This window comes from Belonocnema kinseyi, chromosome 2 (genome assembly GCF_010883055.1).
Source record: "Belonocnema kinseyi isolate 2016_QV_RU_SX_M_011 chromosome 2, B_treatae_v1, whole genome shotgun sequence".
NCBI classification, from domain to species: Eukaryota; Metazoa; Arthropoda; class Insecta; order Hymenoptera; family Cynipidae; genus Belonocnema; species Belonocnema kinseyi.
In genome coordinates this window covers 113,779,785-113,800,901 of record NC_046658.1, presented here as the reverse complement: position 1 = coordinate 113,800,901, position 21,117 = coordinate 113,779,785, and the positions used below count along the sequence as shown (strand labels likewise).

Here is a 21,117-nt window from a genome sequence, read left to right as displayed (position 1 = left end):
TTAATTTTTAAGCCCATGCTCTTCATGCTTGCATTTAGTTTATTCAACATTCTTTGTAGGTCTTCGATAGACTCTGCCGTAACAACCTTATCATCTGCGAAGAATAGTTGAATTTTCAAGCAAAAAGACGAGTTTTTTATAAGACAGTTGAATGTTCAACAAAAAAGGTGATTTTAAACCAGGAAAAATGAGTTTCCAACCAAAAACCAAAATAATTGAATTTTCGCTCAAATAGTAGAATTGTCAAATAAAAAAGATTAAGCCTCTATCAAAAACAATTACAAGCTAAACCAAATATTTGAATTTTCAAATCAAAAAGAATTTTGTTGGAAAAGTTGAATTATCAGTATGACAATTAAATTTTAAACAAATAGATCGTTATCAATAAACAAAAAATTGTTGGAAAAGTTGAATTATCAGCCTGACAATTAAATTTTCAACAAATAGATCGGTCTCAACCAGAAACATTAATTTCTAACCAAATAGTTGTATTTGTAACCAACAGTTGGAGTTTCAATCAAAAGAGACGAATTTTCTACCTGAAACAGTTAAACTCCATACACCTATGTATTTTGACGCGCTGATCACGAATATGATAGTAAAAATACCCGCAAATTTGATTTTCATGGTGAACATCATGAAAACCCCATAAAAATCACGTTTTTTACGTTTATCTTAGGGAATAGTGAAAATTTATTTTAAAAAAGCTTCAAATAAAAGTTGTAGATCGTTTGAAAATACATATTTTATGTTCAATATATTTTTACCCGACGACTGACAGTTTTCGAGAAAATAAGGGAAATGTCGGTACAAAGTGTACAATTGCTTAGGTCACACACGATACCCTTTTCAACGTGTAATGGGGGACGTGAAAGCACACCTGTGACTGGCCACAGAAATAACTTAGGTAATGCACGACCCCCTTTCTAACGTCTCATGGGGGGGGCACCCCTGTGACTGGCCACAGAAATAACTTAAGTCATAGACGACTCCCTTCCCCGCGTTTTATGGGGACGGAGACATCCCAATGACTGGTTACAAAAATAACTTAGGTCAGACACGACCCCTTTTCCAACGTGCCATGGGGGGCGGGAAGGCGCCCCTGTGACAGATCCCAGAAAAAACTTAAATGACACACGGAGAAAACGATATCGCAAGAATTGCAATATATACCGTAATTCCTGCTCTATATATCGTAATTATCACATTATAATAGCGTAAAATCGTGATATCGTACATTGCAAGATTTTACATTATATTCTTATTTTATTATATTATATATATACGAGGGTTCTAGTAGTGGTAAAGCGATGTTAGTGCATTATAATATCCTAAAAAGCTCCGGAGCCTGTTTGTACGTTATCATATTGCGCTTTATTTCAATCCAGAAGTCGTGCAATATCATTGTACGATAACGTTTTCTCCGTGCACACGACCCCTTTTCTAACGTGTCCTGGGAGGCGGGAAGGCATCCCAATGACTGGTCACAAAAATAACTTAAATAACACACGACCCCCTTTCCAGTAAGGGCGGGAAGACACCCCTGTGAGTGGTCCCAGAAAAAAATTAGGTCACACACGACCCCTTTTCCAACGTGTCATGGGGGATGGGAAGGCACCCCTGTTACTGGCCACAGAAATAACTTAAATAACACACGACCCCCTTTCCAGCGTCTTATGGGGGCGGGAAGGCACCCCTGTGACTGGCCACAGAAATAACTTAAATAACACACGACCCCATTTCCAGAGTCTCATGCGGGCGGGAAGGCACCCCTCTGACTGGTCACAGAATTAGACTCAACCTTCCAAGAATTTTTTATGTTCAGTATTTCAACGATTTTTAATATTTAACGTCCATCCAGCCTTCCAGGAATTTTTCATACAATTTAAGTCGCACCGCTAAACATTTTGCTGTATATCTGCGATTTTTCATATTTATCGTCTATTTTGTCGAAAACCATCAGTCGTAGGGTAAAAACATATTCAACCTAAAATATGTATTTTCAAAGGATCTACAACTTTTATTTGAAGCTTTTTTATAAATTTTTACTATTGACTGAAATAAACGTAAAGAAACATGATTTTTATGGAGTTTTCATGGTTTTAATCATAAAAATCAAATTTGCAGGTATTTTCACTATAATGTTCGTTATCAGCGCGTCAAAATACATAGCTATACAAAGTTTCGAATTAATCGGAGGTAAGCGCTTTTCGGAAATTTATCCTTTATTTCATATTTAAGTGAAAAAAAAGTAAAAAGAGAAGAGTATTGAGTCTAAAAACGGTAGGCATTCAATGTTATTCACTTTGCAAAAAGTAATAATACTTCTTTATTTTATTCAATATGAATAATACACTTGCAATTTAATATAGTTTAATTTCAAAAGGTTTACACTTTTCATTATTCATCATTTTTATGCTGCAATTTTAAAAATGCTTAAATTTTTAACTTGAAAATAAATTTTCTAATTTTTAAACTTTCAATCAGAATGTATTAAATTTAAAATTGTTTAATAATACGTCCAGCAAGTTGGAATTATCCAACGAATAATTTTAAAAAATTTACTTTAAAATGCTTTTAATTTTACAATATTCAATGTTTCTTTCTTTACGTCAGTGAAAAGTTTCCCCTCCAAACTCATTGTTAATTAAACTTTAATTTGTTTAAAATTGAGGAACTTTCAGTTTCGACACGATTTATTTTCTTGAATTTCCATAATTTCAAAAGTTGAGAAAAACGGAACAAAAGTAGAGCTTTGATCTAAAAAAAGAAAACACAGTTTCTTATTATCATTAAAATAATAATTTAAATAAAATAAATTTGCATCAGATTAGAACCAATCTTCTTCAGATAAAAAATACTTTCGTAGATCTTGTTTCAAGATAGAATTTTTCGGTTTTTAAAATTTATTATAAGTTACTCCTTATCATCACTGCCAATTTCCTCTTCAATTTCATCATTAGTTTGAAATAATAATTCCAAAATGTCATCTGAATTGAAAATCATGACGAATTTATTTTTCTACTCTTTTTCTAAGTACTGAAAAATTCCAACTATTCGTCCAAAATCTCGTCATCCACAGCCACGACCTTCAAAATAATACATTTGAAAGACTGCTGATAAAGTAAATAAAATCGCAACTTAATTATCGCTACCCACGCGTAAATGAAAATGGGAAAAATAGAAGATAACGAGTTCCTTGATTTGCCAAGTCTCATATTTTACCCTTTCATTAGTGACGGGACTCTTAACGTCACGTTTCTTTAAAACTTCATTTTTCCTGGGTTCATCATTTATCAATTTGTAAATTTGATTTCGTGCGTAAAGTATCTTACATATTCATGAATATTCAAAGTCATTTCTGACATTTCCAATTTTCTATTTGTCCGATTGCTGATCTCTACTATTGTTGTTTTCACACAAGATAATATACAAACAAGAAATTTCACGGACCAGATAGAATACATTCGATTCGCTTCTTATTTACAGTTAAACTTTCTTTGCATATTATAACTTGTTCCACATTTTCTACAGGAAGACAAAGCTTACAGAAATTAAGGCCGGTGCACAGGTGACAGACCTCCTACCGTACCCCTAGTCTGGAAATCTAGCTTTCAAAGCATATCATTGGTTTCAGAAAAACCCAATTAAAATTTTACTTTCTTTTGAATGGAAGGGAAAATATAATCAAAATAACCTTTTGATCAGTCTATTTTAAACTACATTCATGTTGGCTACCACAAGTCTGTTTAAACACCCGGATTGTTAACCATTTTCCCCGCAATTTAAACTTTTAAATTAAAGGATTTAACAGCTAATAAATTAAAAATTAAACGTATTGAAAATTTAAATATTCAATGTGGACCAATATTCTAAGTTTCAATCATTAAAAAAACTAGCACATAAAATAATTGCAAAATATTTAATTGGAACGTTCATTATACTGATAATATAATTTAAAATTGAAAGATTCCTTATGGTTAGTCGAATATAAGTTTAATTTTAAAATCTCCAGAATTAGAAAGTATTCTAAAATTTGAAATAACATAATTTAAAAACATGAAAAATTGAAAATTTCATGTTCGGTGCCTTCAAATTCCGATACAGATGAGAAGTATTAAAAATGGTATGTGTCTACGTTTTTAAAATGGAAGTTAGTCAAATTGAACATTAACTACATGTTATCCTTAAAACATAAACGCTTTAACTTAACAATTTAAATCTCAAAGCGTTCTAAATTTAATAAATCAAATTGAAATCATTTGAAATTCAGAAATTTTTAATTGAACACGGCAAAAAAAATTGCACTTAAAATTTTATAAATTTAAATGTTGAAATGAGTGATTACATATGAATAAAAAATTGTTGTATTTTGATAGGTGCAAATTAGCAACTTTTCATTATTCTTCCCGTATTATTAGTTAAAAATATTCATTTTTAATATCTGAATTTAAAAATGTTAATTTTCAACATTTTTATGTTTCTACGATTTTAGTTTTCAAAGTGCTCAAAATTTTTAATTCCTGAAACTATCAGCCTTTTACTGTTTTCCATTCAATATCAAACGCTTCCGAAATGGAATGGATTAACTTCGAATGTTTCAATTTGAAATGTTAATTTCTTAAAACTTGAAATTGTTTTATTTCATTGCATTTCAGAATTTTTTATTTTTGAATTTATATAAAATTACACAATTTTAACGTTTTCATTTTTTAATATTTCAATTTTAAGCACTTACATTCAAGGCTGTTCAGTTTGCATTGCTGTTAAATTGAAAATGTTCAATACTATTTGTTTTTAAAGTTTCATTTCGTAATTGAAATTCAGTACTTTAAAATTGTACAGATTTATTCCTAGTTAGAAGCTTGAACAGTTGATTAATTACAAATTTAAAACGTTCCAAGCCAGCAACATTAGATTTTCAAATTCGAAATTGGATATTTTCAGTTTTAAACTGTTTAAGCCCGGATAGCCTAAACGTTTCCCTGAACATTCCAAAATGGAAGGTTTGGGGAATACCGAAAAATGTTCCAGGAAGATTCCCGGAAGTATATATCCACGTATCCAGGAAGGTTCCCAAAGGAAGGTTCGGGGAATGTTCGTCAGGAATTTAATAAATTAAATAATTAAATTAATACAATGCGAACATTTTCACGAACATTCCACGAATCTTTCTTGGGAACCTTCCCGGATACGCAGACGTTTATCTACTTCCGGAATCCTTCCTGGCACATTTATCGGAATTTTCCGAAACTTCCATTGGAATATTCCAGGAATATTCAGGGAAACTTTTGTGTTATCCACCAAGTTGTAGAATTTTAGAATTAGAGCCCTGAAAATTAAATAGTTTGAAGTTCCAAAGTTAACATCTCGAACTCGCGAGATTTCAAAATTGAGCACATTTGAATTAGGTACATAAAATTATGTAGTTTTATATTGAAATCGTAGAAATTTAGAACAATCTGAAAGAGTTTTAGCATGCCTAATTGAATATTGTTTTTTGTTTAATTGACTTTAAAAAAATGAAATAAAGAAAACGTTTTCGAATCATTATTAAAAATTTAGTTGGGTGTGAATTGCTTCGATGAGAGGGGGGGGGGAGAGTTGCACATATTTTTAGCGTACTCGACAATATTGTCACTTTAAATATATTATGCATCACTAAATATTTCTTTCTACTCGAGCAGATTGAAGCCACTTTCTCGCAAAATGACCTCTAGTGGTAAATATATCCAATCGATTTGCAAACTTTATAAGTGAACATGACCCATGAAATTCAAACGATTCTTGGAACTAACGAGCTTCCATGGTTTTCACGAAGTCTGGCATCAGCCTAAGTAGCACGCAAAGTCTAGACTCGGAATCCTCACTAAAGACTACAAACAACATAATCGGTTTATAATCTCCATTTAAAAATAATTGTTTTCAAATGTTTCCAAACCAAGATTTTTGACATACAAATTTCTCTGCTCGAACTTTACCAAAGCGTTAAACATGACAGTTTTTCTAAAACCTATGAAAAATAATCTTTACAAATATAGATAAAAAAAATAGATTAAAAAAGTTCTAGTTATTGTTTCAAATACCCGGATTCATGCTATGTAAATTTGTCGGTAGAGTAAGTCGGTCTTCACTTCACAGTCCATGGAATCCTACTTGTCAATTCACGATCTCTAAAATCTAAAAACAGCTTTCTGAAAATATGTGAACGTTAAATAATAGAGTTTCATATCGGAAGTCTTTAAAAATGCGAAACTTGAAAATATTATATCTCAAAGGACTAAGAAATGAGAACTAAAATGCCTTCAAAATTTGATCAATTTTAAAGTAGGATGGTTAAAGACCTCTTATTTACAAACTAATAAACAGAATTGAAAATTAGAAAGCTTTTTATGAGAAAAATATAATTTAATCAATTGAAAAGATTATTTTTCTTCTTTTTGCAAGTTTAATAACGATTTATAAGGTATAAGCATTTTTATATTGCTGCATACTAATTTTTAGAACCCTTTTCTTATGTTAAAAAATTGTATTTCGTACCAAAATAACAAAAAATTCGCTATTATTTTAGAGAACGATTTGATTGATTCAAAAAATGTTTATTCAACCAACCATAGAATAAGGTTATTATAATGTGGACAACAAAATATTTGGTCGACCCATCTAAATGTTTTGGTTGTTTCGTCAAATCTTTTGGCAGATGGAGTATTTGGTTGATATAGCAAAAAAATGATGGGTTAATCAAACATTTTGCTGAATCAACCAAAGATTGTCTGATTCAACCAAATTTTCATGTATATCCAAGACTTCTTTTAGTTCAAGAATTTTTTTCTGAGTGTGCAATGCCCCCTATATAAATTATGAATTCTTCTAAAAAATGTTTTTTCGGTGCAACAATTTTTTTTTATGAAAGGGGATGTGGTCTTTTAAACGTTAAACAATCACTGGCCATGTAAATGACGAACTGAAAGTCGACTAAACGTAGATTAACGCAAATGCGGACGTGACGTAGAAGGTGTAGTCGGTGCACAGTGTACACAGTGGAATATTGGTCCTCGGTCAAAGTAGCATCAGACCAGTTTTTCACGCTTGAATGGTTCACCGGTTCTTTAATATCGATTCTCGTTGCGATCATTAACCTATTTTTCATAAGCAATGAGTATTGGCTGTGTGATCACAAAAGATTAGCTATCAGTATAATCCAATAACTCGAGCAATTATTTGTTGAAGAGATCTGATTTTATTTATTTAAGACATGGCTCATTGGTACTATTGTTATTGCTAATATGCACGTGACTGCGCTTCTGGAGTGGTTGAATAAGTTCACTTTCAAAATTCTCCGACTTTTCCATACTTTTTCCTTGACCGATTTTCAATTTTTCCTGACAATTAATATTCGAAAATCAGCTTTTTAACCTTGTAACATTTTTAACAAATAATCTTTTACAAACGGAATAAATCAATTTCAGAATAATTTACAAAATTTCAAATGTATGTCAGTCAAAATAGATGACTTCTTTACTGTAAAAGATGAATTATTATTGAGTTGAATTTTCATTTCGCAAAACAACTGAATTTTTAACCAAATGCTACAATTTCCTACCTACAGTGATGAGATTTCAAACAAATAGTCAAATTTTAAAACGAAAAAAAAAACTTAAACCAAAAACAGTTTCTTTTTCTACCTAATAGTTTAAAATTTTTTAACCAAAAGGCGAATTTTATAGAACACAAGAAAAATGTAATAGTTGATATTTCAACTAAAACAAAAAAAAAAGAAAATTCAACAAAATTAATGAAAGCCATTTCTATTCCGAAGTCTAAAGCTTTGATTTTCAGGTTCGTAATTTAATGTCAATAATTTTAATCGGAACGTTTTTCCCCACCTAAATATTTTCTAATTTGTGTATAACATCTTTTTAAAATTTAAATATATCCAATATTCATATTATAATTACGTCGAACGGTTTATATTATTGTTAAACTTTACTCGTCTGAATTTATAAATATTATTTATTTAAGAAATATCGAATTGTAACACTTTTATTAAATTTGGAGTTTCAGTTTAAATGCTTTTTAATATGTAATGCTTATTTCAAATTTTAATCTCAATTTAAAATGTTTTTCAATCTCTTTCATCAAATGCGTCTTAAATATAATTTTGTCTCCTTCATATTTTATTTTTTAAGGAGGTCTCCTGTTGTGAATAAAAAAAATCGATTTTTTTAGCTTAATCTGTCACAAAACTTACTGTAAACGTTTCTACAAGTTTCAGCTCTGAACTCCAAGTATTTTAGAAGATGTAGCTAGAAATGCAGGGACGTGCTGCTTGGATGCTCGGTCGCGTTCCAAAACTGTAGAACGTGTTTTCTCAAAATAATTTTTTTGCAACTTGTGTACATGATTACGTGATAAATATTTGACCTATCGACTTGATTAAAATTTCATTTTGCAGAGCATTAAAAACCGTTCTATATGAAACACAGTTTTATGCAACTTTCATTGTTTTAAATAATAAAGCATATACATTTTTTTAAAACTTCTGTTTCAGGTGAGAATTACGGACGCTATCGTATACACACAATCGGACCAATTCATCAGGGACACGCTTCAGTTCACTTTAGATCACTCCGCCATTTTCTAACTTTTTCAAATTTTTTTTTATATTGCTAAAAAGTTGCCGCAAATATACCTTTCAAATAAATTGTATATGCTACTTCCTTTTCGTAAAAAAAAAAAGGTTCCGAAAAAACACCTTTTTTCGAGCTTCACACCAGGAGACCCCCCAATTCCAAACTCTCTTTCGTCTATATTTAAAATAGAAAGAATTAGCTTAATTATTTTCATTACAACTTATTTCAACCTCATTTTCTTTGACCATATTGTTAATGGATTACATTACCAAGGCATCTGTACAAAAGTAAAGCTATTTTTAATTATCTCTACCAATTTTATTTAAACCTTAACTTAATTTCATGAATAATAGGTTTCCAATAGCGTCTCTAAAATCAATTTCAAAGATCTGGGATTAGATTACGATATCACGTAACAAATGAGCATTTAAACCGTAAAATCGAAACCTAGACGAGTGTCAAGTTACGACTAGGAAAACTTGGGGGTTAAAGACCCAAGATGATGTTATTACTCTTCTCGTGACCCACTTATTTTCGTAGAGTGAACATCAATTTTCAGAACTCCGAGATCTAGTACCAACAATAATTTTAAATTTTGTTTTCAAAAAAGAGAGTAGAAAAGCGTCTTCAGCAGTATTAAAATCAAAAAATTTTACACAAAATCGATCTTATTTCAGGAATACAGCAGTTCAGTGGTCCAATTTTAGATGAAAAATGGGATTTGTGCCCAAAAAGGGGAATGTATGGGCATTTAATATATTATTATCAACTTTTTATATTATATGGGTACTTCAAATTAGCGCCTTTTTTAGAAAGTTTTCTAGTCAATTTTGTGTTTAAACCATTTTTTCAGCTAGCTTTGTAAAATCTGTTTAACACTTCAGCACTTTCTTTCTACTGATGAAAATATATTTTAAAAAATGGAAGAAAATCTAAGATTGGAAAAAAGATAAATAAAATGTTTGCTTGAATTTCTTTAAATGTATTTTTTTCAGTATATAAATTTTGATTTCTTATTCTCCTGATTTGTTCAAAGTATTTTTTTAAGTAAACTTTAATTTCCTTAGATGCTTAAATTTGTTTCTAATGTATTTTTATCAGTTAAAAACTCGCAGATGTTCTAAACTTCTTTAACTATTACCTAAGAAAGGAATATAGTGCAAAAACAGAAAATAAAAGAATAACTTACGAAAATAAAAAATGTATGAAAATAACTATTTTTTCAAATACGTAGTTTGTTATCATGTAAAACCAAGCTATACAAAATGGAACTAAAAATTATTTATACTTTATCAGAGGCTTCACAGCCTTTCCCAAATTCCCCTCTTTCTCCACTTTTCATTTCTTTATACTTAAATGCGATCTGAATTGATCAAATCTATAAAGAAACCTAACGTTAGATCAACCATTTTTGGCTCGAAATTGATTCTCTTTTGTTGAAAAGTTTACTATTATATTTTTGGTTGGAAATTCATATTTAATGGTTAAAAGTTAATTTTTTTGGTCGAAAATTCATCCTTTTTGTTAACAAAATTATTACTTGATTAAAAATTTAATTATTTGGTTAAAAGTTTATTTATTTTTGTAGAAAAATCAACTATTCAGTTGAAAATTAACTTTTCGGCTGAAAATGTATTTTTTCGGGTTGAAAATTTAACTGTGTTGTAAAAAATACCTCTTTTTGGCCTTTCTTGACTGAGAAATTTGTTTTGATGAAAAATGAACTATTTTGTTGATTTTTTGTATGAATTAAACTATTTTTTATTAAAAATTAAAATCTTTTTTGGTTGAAGGTTGATCATTTTAGTAGTTGAAAATTTAAATATTTTGCTGAAAATTCGAATTTTTAGGTTGATAATGTAACTACTTTGGTAGAAAATTTAACTATTTCGGTTGAAAAATAAATTCGTTGTTGAAAAATCGTCTATTTCTTGTTAATAATTAAGCTATATGTTCGAAAGTTAACTACTCTGTTTAAACCATTTTTTTTAAGATGTCCTTTAAATCTACAAAATTAAAAGCTACATGATTTAGGAAATTTTTTTAATCGGTACCATAAAAAAACATTTTTTTTCAAATCATCTTGTTTTCTAATGTCTTGAATTTCCATTAATGATTCTTAGAAAAAGAATTTAATTTAATTTGACTAATTTTACTTTGTAAAAAAAAGGAGATGAACCTATTATTTTTTAAAGCCTTGTTTTAGAAACATTAATGTAAGCGAACAAAATATGCTAAATCCATTCTTTTTAATCAGTTACGCATATTTTTATCATTATTAGAACCCAAGGAATATGATTATTGATCATTGGTTCTCAAAAAAATTCTTCACCATCAAATTATGCCTATTATTATACATTACATTAAATAAGCTGGAAGACCTGCATAAATTCAAGCTTATAGGTTCAATAATTCGACAATATTGGTCAACACGTTAGATTTTTCCTCTGAATAATACATTTCTTCTATCTCCGATATGTCTCTGAGATATATACATCATATGGTTATCTAATTATTGAAATACCATATCGAACTGATTTATCATGTTTTGTTCGTTTACTTCTCGATATTAGATACATGCTGAGAAAAAAAATAGATAAAATGTTGTCCTTTACTTTTGTTTATTTTTTTAAACATATTTTCAATATGAGTTAGTAACTGATGACTAGCTCAACTTATCTAATTTCATTGATAATTGAGTCTATTAATAAGCGAAATAGTTTAGACGTGAATTAAAAAAGTAGGGTGGACGGTATTAGTTTACAAAGGTTTCACACTGTGGAAGGGAAAATAATAAAATTAGGTTGCACCCAGTGATTAGCCTATTACTCGAAAGCGCATGAGTGCTTCTGACAGTTCCTGTAATACTACGAAGCACATGGCATACCAAACTGTCGAGTGGACGATCTAAATATAAAGATCACGACTTCCCTTCCTCACTGAACTCACTATTTCAGGAAACTCACTTGTAGAAGCCAACTCCATACTACAATCAACGAAATCGAGGGAAGCTTTTACAGTAGTATAAATATCTTTTAATAAATAAGGGACAAGGAAGTCCTCCCCTTTTTAGGCTCTTTTTGAATAAAAGGAAAGCTTCGAAGTAGAAGAAAAAGGTCTAAATTATCTACATATAAAAATTTACTAGTGACTCAAAAATTAGCAGTGGCCACTCCAATTTCAGAAAAACATTCCTAACCAACCCTTCAAAACTGAAAAAAAATTTATTTTACGAGTAATCGAATATTAAATTAAAGCATTCAACGTGGTAATAATTCAAAACTGAAAGCATTGTAACTCGGAAATATTATAATAGAAAAATAAAAACTTTTCCCATAATAAATTTAATTCGATATTCTAAGAATTTAAGACTTTTCAGGGTTTTAACATAGTTCTGTTTTCAAAATTCAATTACTGTTACCGATTTGCCAGGTCGACTTTTGAACAAAATCCAGTCAATTCAATTAAATATCCGTAAGGGTCGATTAAAAAAATTCAAGTAACTTTTTCCAAGTTCCATGAATTTTCCAGGTCTTCCAGATTTTGTAGCAACCCTAATTTTATTTAATTACCCAAATTTTCTATTCTATATATCATTTCACGTGGAGGTAAGTTGTTAAGAAAAACATGTCTGTAAGAGGTAGGGATCGAGTAAGAAGTGATACATACCCGAAAAAAAGTGACATCAAATTTGAAAACTTTCAATTTGTTAAACAACTTCACCCCCAAAATAGGTCAAATTTAATAATTTTGAATTTCAAGTATTCTGAATTTGAGAATATAATCAAAGTAAAGACTTTGAAAACCTTACAAATCTCGAATGTAAAATTCAATTTTAGGAGGTTGTATTTTTAATTTGAAGCATAGAAAATTGTTCAACTATTTATGCTCTCAATTTCCAATCTTTCAATGTTGGAAGATTTAAATTTGAATTTGTGTAATTTTAAGTAATTTAAATAACTCAGCTTTGAAAATTATTAATTTAAAATGTTATTTCCGAAGCCTAAATCAAAATTTTAAAATGCTCAACACTTAAAATTATCTAAATTTGAATTGCTCAGTCAAAAGTTATTTGATCCTACACGTTTTCAGTAGTTTCAATCAGAAATGATGAAGTTTGGAAAATAATAAAATAATCTGAAGCATTGCAAATGGTTCAACTATTTAGGCTTTAATTTAGTATTATATCCTGTTAAAATATTTAAATTTGAAACTGACTTTCCAAAGTCAAAATTAAATAGTCTTAATTTTGTAATGCTTTACTCTTAAGATTATCTGAAATTGAATTATTCAATCAAAACTTATTTAATCATTAACGCTTTCAGCAGTTTCAATCGGAAAATTTTCTGTCTATTACTCTCAATTTGAAATTTTGAATATTAGAATATAATCGACGTGAAGACCTTACAAATTCACTTACAAATCACCTTACAAATGTGGAATTTGAAATTCAATTCTGAACACTTGTAACTTTTAAATTTGAATTTACCTAATTTTAGATCATTTACATTCTTCAATTTCAAACACTATTAATATTAAATTGCTTTTAAAAGCCTAAATTAACATTGTGAATCATTAAACTTTGGCCTATTATTACATTTTAAATGACATATACTTAACATTATCTAAATATGAAATACTCAAGCAAAAGTTTTTTAATCATGAACGCTTTTAATAGTTTCAATTGGAAATTATTATTTTTATTATTATTCTCAATTTGAAATTGTACAATGCTGATCTATCTACTTTGAAATAGATTGATTTCTAGCGGTTCAATTACGAATATTATTTTACAAACCTTTTAAATTTTGAATTGAATTTCATACTTTACAATTCATCATTTCTAATATTGAATTCTAAACCTCAAATTGAAAATTTAAAAATATCAAGTTATTTGTATTAACAAGAAATTTAGAAAAAGAAATTTGAAAATGGTAAAAATTGACTCGCCGTATAATTAGTATTTAAATCTGTATTTTTCACACCATAGCATTCCGAATCGAAAAATTAAGAAACTCAGGAATAATAAGGTACAATATCTAAGTTTCAATCTTTAAAACTGAAAAGTTGAATTTTCATTTTATGACTAAAAAATTTATTTATCTTAAAATCAAGAAAACTTTCTTGCTGACAATCTCAAACTCAAAGATTTCAAAAATGTACTAAAATACATCTTTTTTAAATTCTCGGTCCTTTTGCACATCTCGGGATCAGTAGCCACCTTAAACATTAAATTTTTTAATCGATAATTAGAACTGTTTATGGGAACTTATAGAATCCTCATATTTTAAACCAGTTGAAAATTCTCCGACAGAATATTTCCAACTGGGAACAAACTAAACTATAAATAAGCGCACTGAAAGCTATTCAATTTTACTATTGTCATGGCTCGAAAGCATCGCTTTTGTACTCCTGAAAAATTAGACCCAACTGGCTATTCTCGAGTGGTAGAAATAACGGCCTTTAGTCGTGCCCAAAAAACATAGGATCTCATTCCTGAAAGAACACAACAGCATTTCCAAATGACTGCACTCTCCGAAATATAAAAATAAGATAATAGTCGACTTAATATTAAGAATTTTGACAAATAACATAAAAATAATATTTAATTCCCAGTCAAAATCTCACACATACACGCAGAAAGGTGCTCTGTTTCATATTTTACCTTCCAATCAATAAAATAAAAGTAAAAACAACCAAAGTACCTTAGATTAAAAACTAATCCGTTTTAATATAAAAGTTTACATACTACGTCAAATAACTACTATTCAAAAAGTACATTCATGCCCTATTCTCTATTAAAATTCATTTGATTTATACAAATTAAATCTGAAAATATTGCCATAGAATCAAATCAAATGATAAGAAATATTAGATTAGATTTCTCATTTCTGTTTAATTTGCCTACTTGTAATTTTGGATGTAAAGATTGAAGTGAAATTTCAACTTGATTCTAATTAAATTTCACATTGATTAAATTTATTTTTGAAGGGAATTATTTTCGAAGTAATGCATTGGAAGAGACTTCTCTGCATTCCTTATGTCAACTCACAAGAAGAAGCTTTGAATCTTATTAATTTAAAGTCTTTAGGACGAAGCAAAAAGAGGCATTGAATTTTATTTGAGTCTTGCCCTCGATGTGCCTACGCGTACGTTACGTATTTCAATGAAAACATTGTAAGCTACCAAGTCAGACTGCTTTATCACCATATCGCGATTGCAAGTTATCGATGCTTCTCGGTGCCAGTGCCTCTTATCTACCTTCGTGGTGGAAGATCTCTTCCAAGCGTACAAGTATTAAATTTACTAATCAGAAAATAAAATTTTACTACATTTCTACTTTTTACAGCTTAAATAAAGCAGCTACAGTCATAAAAATATAGAGAATAGTATACCATTTACAAACTTCTATTCAAGAGTTAATAAGAACTTGGAAAAAGTCCAAGTTCAAAGGCTCAAGATCAACGCTTGAAAGATTAACATTAGAAACGGTTTAAATAATTATATTAATGCAATTTAAAACCTTCCTAAAAATTAAAATTCATACGGGAGCTTTTAATTTAATTTTATCAAAATAAATGAATTTCCCAGGTTATAAAACTTTTAAAAAAGCTTCGTAATTTCAGGGTGGCCGTTTGAAACCAGAAAAAAATTCATGGGTCATTTCCCAGTTCTCAAAAATTGTTCACGATCACTGAAATTAAATAATTTTAACTCTTAAAGCTGAAATTTTTATAATTCGAAGTAATAAAAACTGAATTTCAAATTAAAGTACTCAAAGTGGAACTGCTTAAAAGTTAAAACTTTTAAAATTGAAGCTTAAACTATTTTTTATTCAAACGTTCAATAATGTACACGTATTAAATGGAAGCATTCAACACTTTCAAATAAAACAATTATAAATTAAATTCCGATAAACTTCGAAATTAAAACCTATGCTATTATTTTTAATTCTATAATTTGGAGAACGAATCTATAAATACAATTTTTAAATGTTTAAAATAATATCAATTTAAGCAATTTCAAGTTAGAAGCGTTAAAAGTTGAATGATTTTTTTATTTTCTTTAAAATTAAACGCTTATTAAATGAGAAGCTCAATTTTGAAGATTTTATTTGGTTTAAAATTAATAACTGTAAATTTAACACTTGGAAATGTTAACGATTCAAGGATATTTACACAATTCCGTTATCGATTTTATTGTTTATTTTTGAATATCTAAGTTAAAATTGCCAATTTTAAATGAACAGTCAAATAATACGAAATATATTCAAAAGATGTTCTTTTTTAATTACAATTAAAAGCATTTAATTATGAATCCATCAGGGATGACATAATTTTGCCAAAAATACCAAAGCCTCAATGTTGAAAATACCAAAAATATAAAATTACCAAAATAGAATATTTCCAACAAATTTAAATTTAGGTAATTTCAAACTACCTATAACAATAAAACTACTAAAAACTTTTATCAACGAAATTCAAATATTCGGAAAGTGAAAATTAATGAAACCCGACAATTTTAGAAAATTAAAATTCTCGAAATTATAAAATTAACAAAACATTTAAAAACCTGCAATTTAAAATTCTCGGAACTTTGAAAATCCAAGTTTTAAAATATCGGTAATTATACAATTTCCGATTTTTAATAATTGCGACAATTTAAAATTCCTAGTTTCCTACTTCCTTTAACTTTCACATTCGGAATATTTCAGATTTGTTCATATCAAACTTTTTAAAGTTGCTTTATATCTGTGATATGAAATTTTTGATAAGTTAAGTAATTGGATAGATTTCTTCATACAAATTTGTAATCTTATAGGTCAAAAAATAAATTCACTGTCATTCTAAGATCTCAAAAAAGTCCCGGTTTCCCGGCCCAGCAGCCACTCTGAATTTGTCGAATTCTAATTAAAATTCTGTAAACTTGAAAGATCTCTATTTTAAAAACTTTCAAATATAAATGATCAAAATCCTTGACACCTTTTAAATTTTTTGTAAAGTAATATAATAATCAGATTACGCCACTGGTACTCAATGACTAAATTAGGAACGTCAAAAACAAGTCAAGAGCACAGACATTGTATAAGCCTCGTGCTCTTGGTACTTCCTCTTTTATCAGAGCAGATTAAAAAGTGAAAACCTTCATTATAACACTTTTCTAATTACACACGAGTGAGTTTTATTTATAATCCAAGTTAGATTCGTAGGGATTGAAGACCTAATGAGCAGGTAGCATGAAAATCTTTCCGGAAGAGTTGCTCACAATTGAACTTAAAATTATTCATTCAATTCAAATGCGTATCCACACATGCACCATCGCTAAAGCGGTGCAATAATGACGTAACCGTAAACATAACACCTGGAAGAATATGCAAGCCTTACGTTCCATAGCATATAGATTCATGTCCCGTGAATATCACGAGTCTGTCATTGTCGTGGGCAACCTTGACGACTTACTCGTATATGAGATGCATCAGGTTTCAATAAAAGAAAAAATTAGTTGTCTGTTAAGGAAAAAACGGTTTGTTTCTAAATAAAGTTTTAAAGCCTTTTAGTGAAAATTGTAATTACTTGAGACATGCGTAAAATACATAAATTTCCAACCAAGTAGTTGAGTTTTCAACACAAGAAGTTCAATTTTAATTTTAAAAATGGAAGAATGGAAAAAATACATTTTTCAACTAAGATAATAGGAATTTTCAACCAAATAGCTCGCAAAATAGATACATTGCAAACCAAAGTGATGAATCTTTGCAAAAAAAATATATATTAATAATAATAATATAAATTCTTAGATTTTGTAGTCAATGAATAAAAAGATCTCATACAAAATGTTGAATTTTTAAGCCACAAAGATAAATTTTCTGCAAAAAATTATGTTTAATAAATTATGTTTAATTAAAATTATATTTTAAATCTTGGATTTTCAAAGTTCCGAGAATTTGAGATTGCAGGTTTTTAAATGTTTTGTTAATTTTATAATTTCGAGAATTTTAATTTTCTAAAATTATCGGGTTTCATTAATTTTCACTTTCCGAATATTTGAATTTCGTTAACAAAAGTTTTCGGCAGTTTTATTGTTATAGGTAGTTTGAAATTCCCTACATTTAAATTTGTTGGAAATATTCTATTTTGGTAACTTTATATTTTTGGTATTTCAACATTGAGGCTTTGGTATTTTTGGCAAAATTATAGCATCCCTAATGGATTCATAATTAAATGCTTTTAATTGTAATTAAAAAAGAATATCTTTTGAATATATTTCGTATTATTTGACTGTTCATTTGAAATGGGCAATTTTAACTCAGATATTCAAAAATAAACAATAAAATCGATAACGGAATTGTGTAAATATCCTTGAATCGTTAACATTTCCAAGTGTTAAATTTACAGTTATTAATTTTAAACGAAATAAAATCTTCAAAATTAACTCGAAAATTTGAATTTTCTAGCAAAATAATAGAATTTTTATTCAAGCAAATGAGTTTTTTGATTAGCAAACAAAATCTTTCAACTAAAAAAGACCAAATTTCAACCAAAAATAGAATAGTTAAATTTTTATTTGAAAACTCAATTTCTAATGAAATAGATTAATTTTCACAAAACAAGTGAAATGTCAACCAAGAAGAAAGATGAATTTTGCACCAAAAATGGAAGTTAGATTTTCAGTTCAGTTCAAGAAATTAATTTTTGAACAAAAAGAAGAAATTTCAACTAGTGAGAATACATTTTTACCAAGAAGACGAATTTTAAACAATATAATTTTATTTTCACATAAAACAGATAAATTTTGAAGTTAAAAGAGAATATTTAATTTGATTTAAGATCGAAATGAAATCTACTTTTTAAATGAATAGCTTCCTGCAATGAAAACAAAGCTTGAAAAAATGCATAATTCAAAATTAAATTCAAGAAATCTTTTTATTTAAATCTTGAACAATGTTTTCAATATTCGCAATTTTAGAAATTATACATTTTTGGATTGTTTACTTCCCTATTTGGAAAACTTAATAATCTAAATAGATTAATTCAGGATTAGTCGCAAAAAAGAACAGTTAAGTTTCAACCAAATAAAATAATTTGCAACCAAGATTAAATTTCTATCAAAAAAGATCAAATTAAAAAAAAAAAAAAGAATATAGTACAAGTTTCAGTTAAAAAATATGAATTTTAATAAAAAAACAATTAATTGTCAACCGAATAAGTGAAATAAAAACCAAAAAGATCAATGTTATAACAAAAAGATTAATTTTCCAATAGGAGAGATTCATTTTTTTTAAATACATGAACTTTCAACCAAATATTTAAATTTAAGATATTTTCAACCAAATAAATAAATCTTGAACCAAAATGGTGAATTAGTCAACAATAAGATTAATATTCATAACAAAATGTTTGAATTTTCAACGAAATAATAGAATTAAATTCGAACTTCATTTTAGCGAAAATTCCCTGATTCAGGTTTTCCCTGACTTTTCCTGGCTAGTTTTAAATCTCCTGACTTTCTAGAATTCCTGACCTGTAGCAGCATCCCTGTATAAATAAGTAGTAAAAAAGTAAAAAAAAGGCAAGATTCAACATCAAAATTAGCATAAGTTAAGCAAGTGATGAGGAATAAACAGTGTTACAAGTTATGGTATAGAATGAATTAATTATGTATATAAAAGATAACTTTATTTTAAACACGTTTAAAAAATACCCAGTTTATGAAATATTTTGAAGCAGAGCATTTTTCAAAGATATTTCTGCACAATTTCAACTCGTGTACTACTAAGAATAACGACCACTTATTGAATATCTATAAAAAATGATAAATCTAAAATTAAACAAGCGCCAATAGAATTAACTTGTTGAATTGCACTACTGTGATAACGATGAAGACTCAAAAAACGCATTGGACTATGAATGATGTCAGATATCACACACACTCACAAAACCTATATAATACATTCACAGTGACACTGAATAATTTCCTTTTTTGACGTTTATAACTTGCTTCATTGATGACACCATCAAGGCATTCACAGAGTCATCTCGAACTGCTGCCACCAATTTAAGCACCGCTGACTGACAAATTATGTTAGACTAATTGACAAAAATAACTACAATATGAATCCCACACCAAAATCGCCTCAAGCGTCACAAGGCATTCAAAATAAAAGTGTCACCCGATCAATGTTTAGCCCCTCTTCTTAATCAGTGCTTTCGATACAAATTAAATTATCTTCACCTCATTTCACGAACCCTTGTGCAAGATAGCAATAACCTGTTAATAACGAACAATGAAATTAGGTCACAAGCAGGTTCCCTGGACTCTTTTGACAGGTGAGCGCAGCCATCAGAAGGGACAAAATCCTAGGGAAAAAATCCTTAACGTTTGACAGAAAAAGACTTCAAACCATCCAACAAAAAACAAATCAAAACCACTTTCTTCTCCACGCGTGCTTCGCGAGCCCAGCCGAGATGATTTTTCTCCTTTTTGCCCAAAAAGGAAGAAAAACAAGCAATTCATTCTGCCGCACAGTGGATCTCTTCATAGGACGAGCTCATAAACATTTACGCTTGCGCTCTGTTTTTTCCATCACTTCAGAAATTATGCTTTTCGTATATGACAAATTAACACACGTTCTTGTCGAAAAACGGAAGATACTTCACGAAGACCCGCAACCAACAGAAAAAGAATGAGTTAAACGCGCGAGTTGGGTCGGCAAACGCCATTTTTAACGAGATAATACACCCATAGCACTTTCGTTAACGAAAAGATATGTTCTTTCCGAGTTTTTTTAACTATACTTTTGCGGATTCGAAACTTACCCTGTTGAAAGAATACCCTGAAACACTGTTTCACCACAAAACTGGCATAAAACTTTCACAAAATCCAAGAAAAACCACCAAGCTCACTCTTGTCCTTCTACACACTCGACCGGCGCGCGACTGACTGCGATCCCAGCGTCGACCTACGCGATCGAAAAACTAGTCCCTCTAAAGAGGGATTATATCAATTTTATCTTTAAATTTACATCGAAATTTAAGAAAGCTCAATTGTCTTTGGATTCCTTTAGATATCAGAAAACTTCTTTGGGCGTTGGAACTCAAGGCTGTCTTTAAAAAATGTCAAATCATCCACTATGGATGGAACCTGTACTGCCGGACACACCCGTACTTATCATTCCTGTCGCCCCTGGCATAAGAAATCTCATTACTAAAATCAGAGCGGGGCTATCTCAACAGAAACTCACGTGTTATAAGAAAAGTCCATTAATTACGTAAGGATGATTTTTTTTAATTCGAGAACTCACGCCCCGCCGTTATTGTACGGATTCGTAAGAATTTTGTAACCCCCCCCCCGTCCCACATCCAAACATTGGTTCTATATTTTCACTGATTTATTGTCACTTATTTCGCTGTAATCGAGATTTATCAAAAGATTTCAAGGGATTTCAAATTATTTAAAAGATTTCAAGTGATTTGAAATGATTTTA

At 29.2% G+C, this 21,117-nt stretch overlaps 1 protein-coding gene across 7 annotated transcripts in view; it reads right to left on the bottom strand.

The window, feature by feature from the left end:
• The window catches only part of LOC117167002 (spectrin beta chain), a 73,700-nt gene extending 53,007 nt beyond the window's left edge, over positions 1 to 20,693 (bottom strand). For 4 of the 7 annotated variants that reach the window (XM_033351533.1, XM_033351539.1, XM_033351535.1 and 1 more), the window contains exon 1: positions 20,450 to 20,692. The gene's annotated coding sequence lies outside the window, so the exon portion shown is untranslated. Of the gene's footprint in view, positions 1 to 20,449 lie in introns of all 7 variants that reach the window. The other 3 variants (XM_033351536.1, XM_033351537.1, XM_033351540.1) reach the window with 2 other exon arrangements.
• Positions 20,694 to 21,117: the final 424 nt, after the last annotated feature.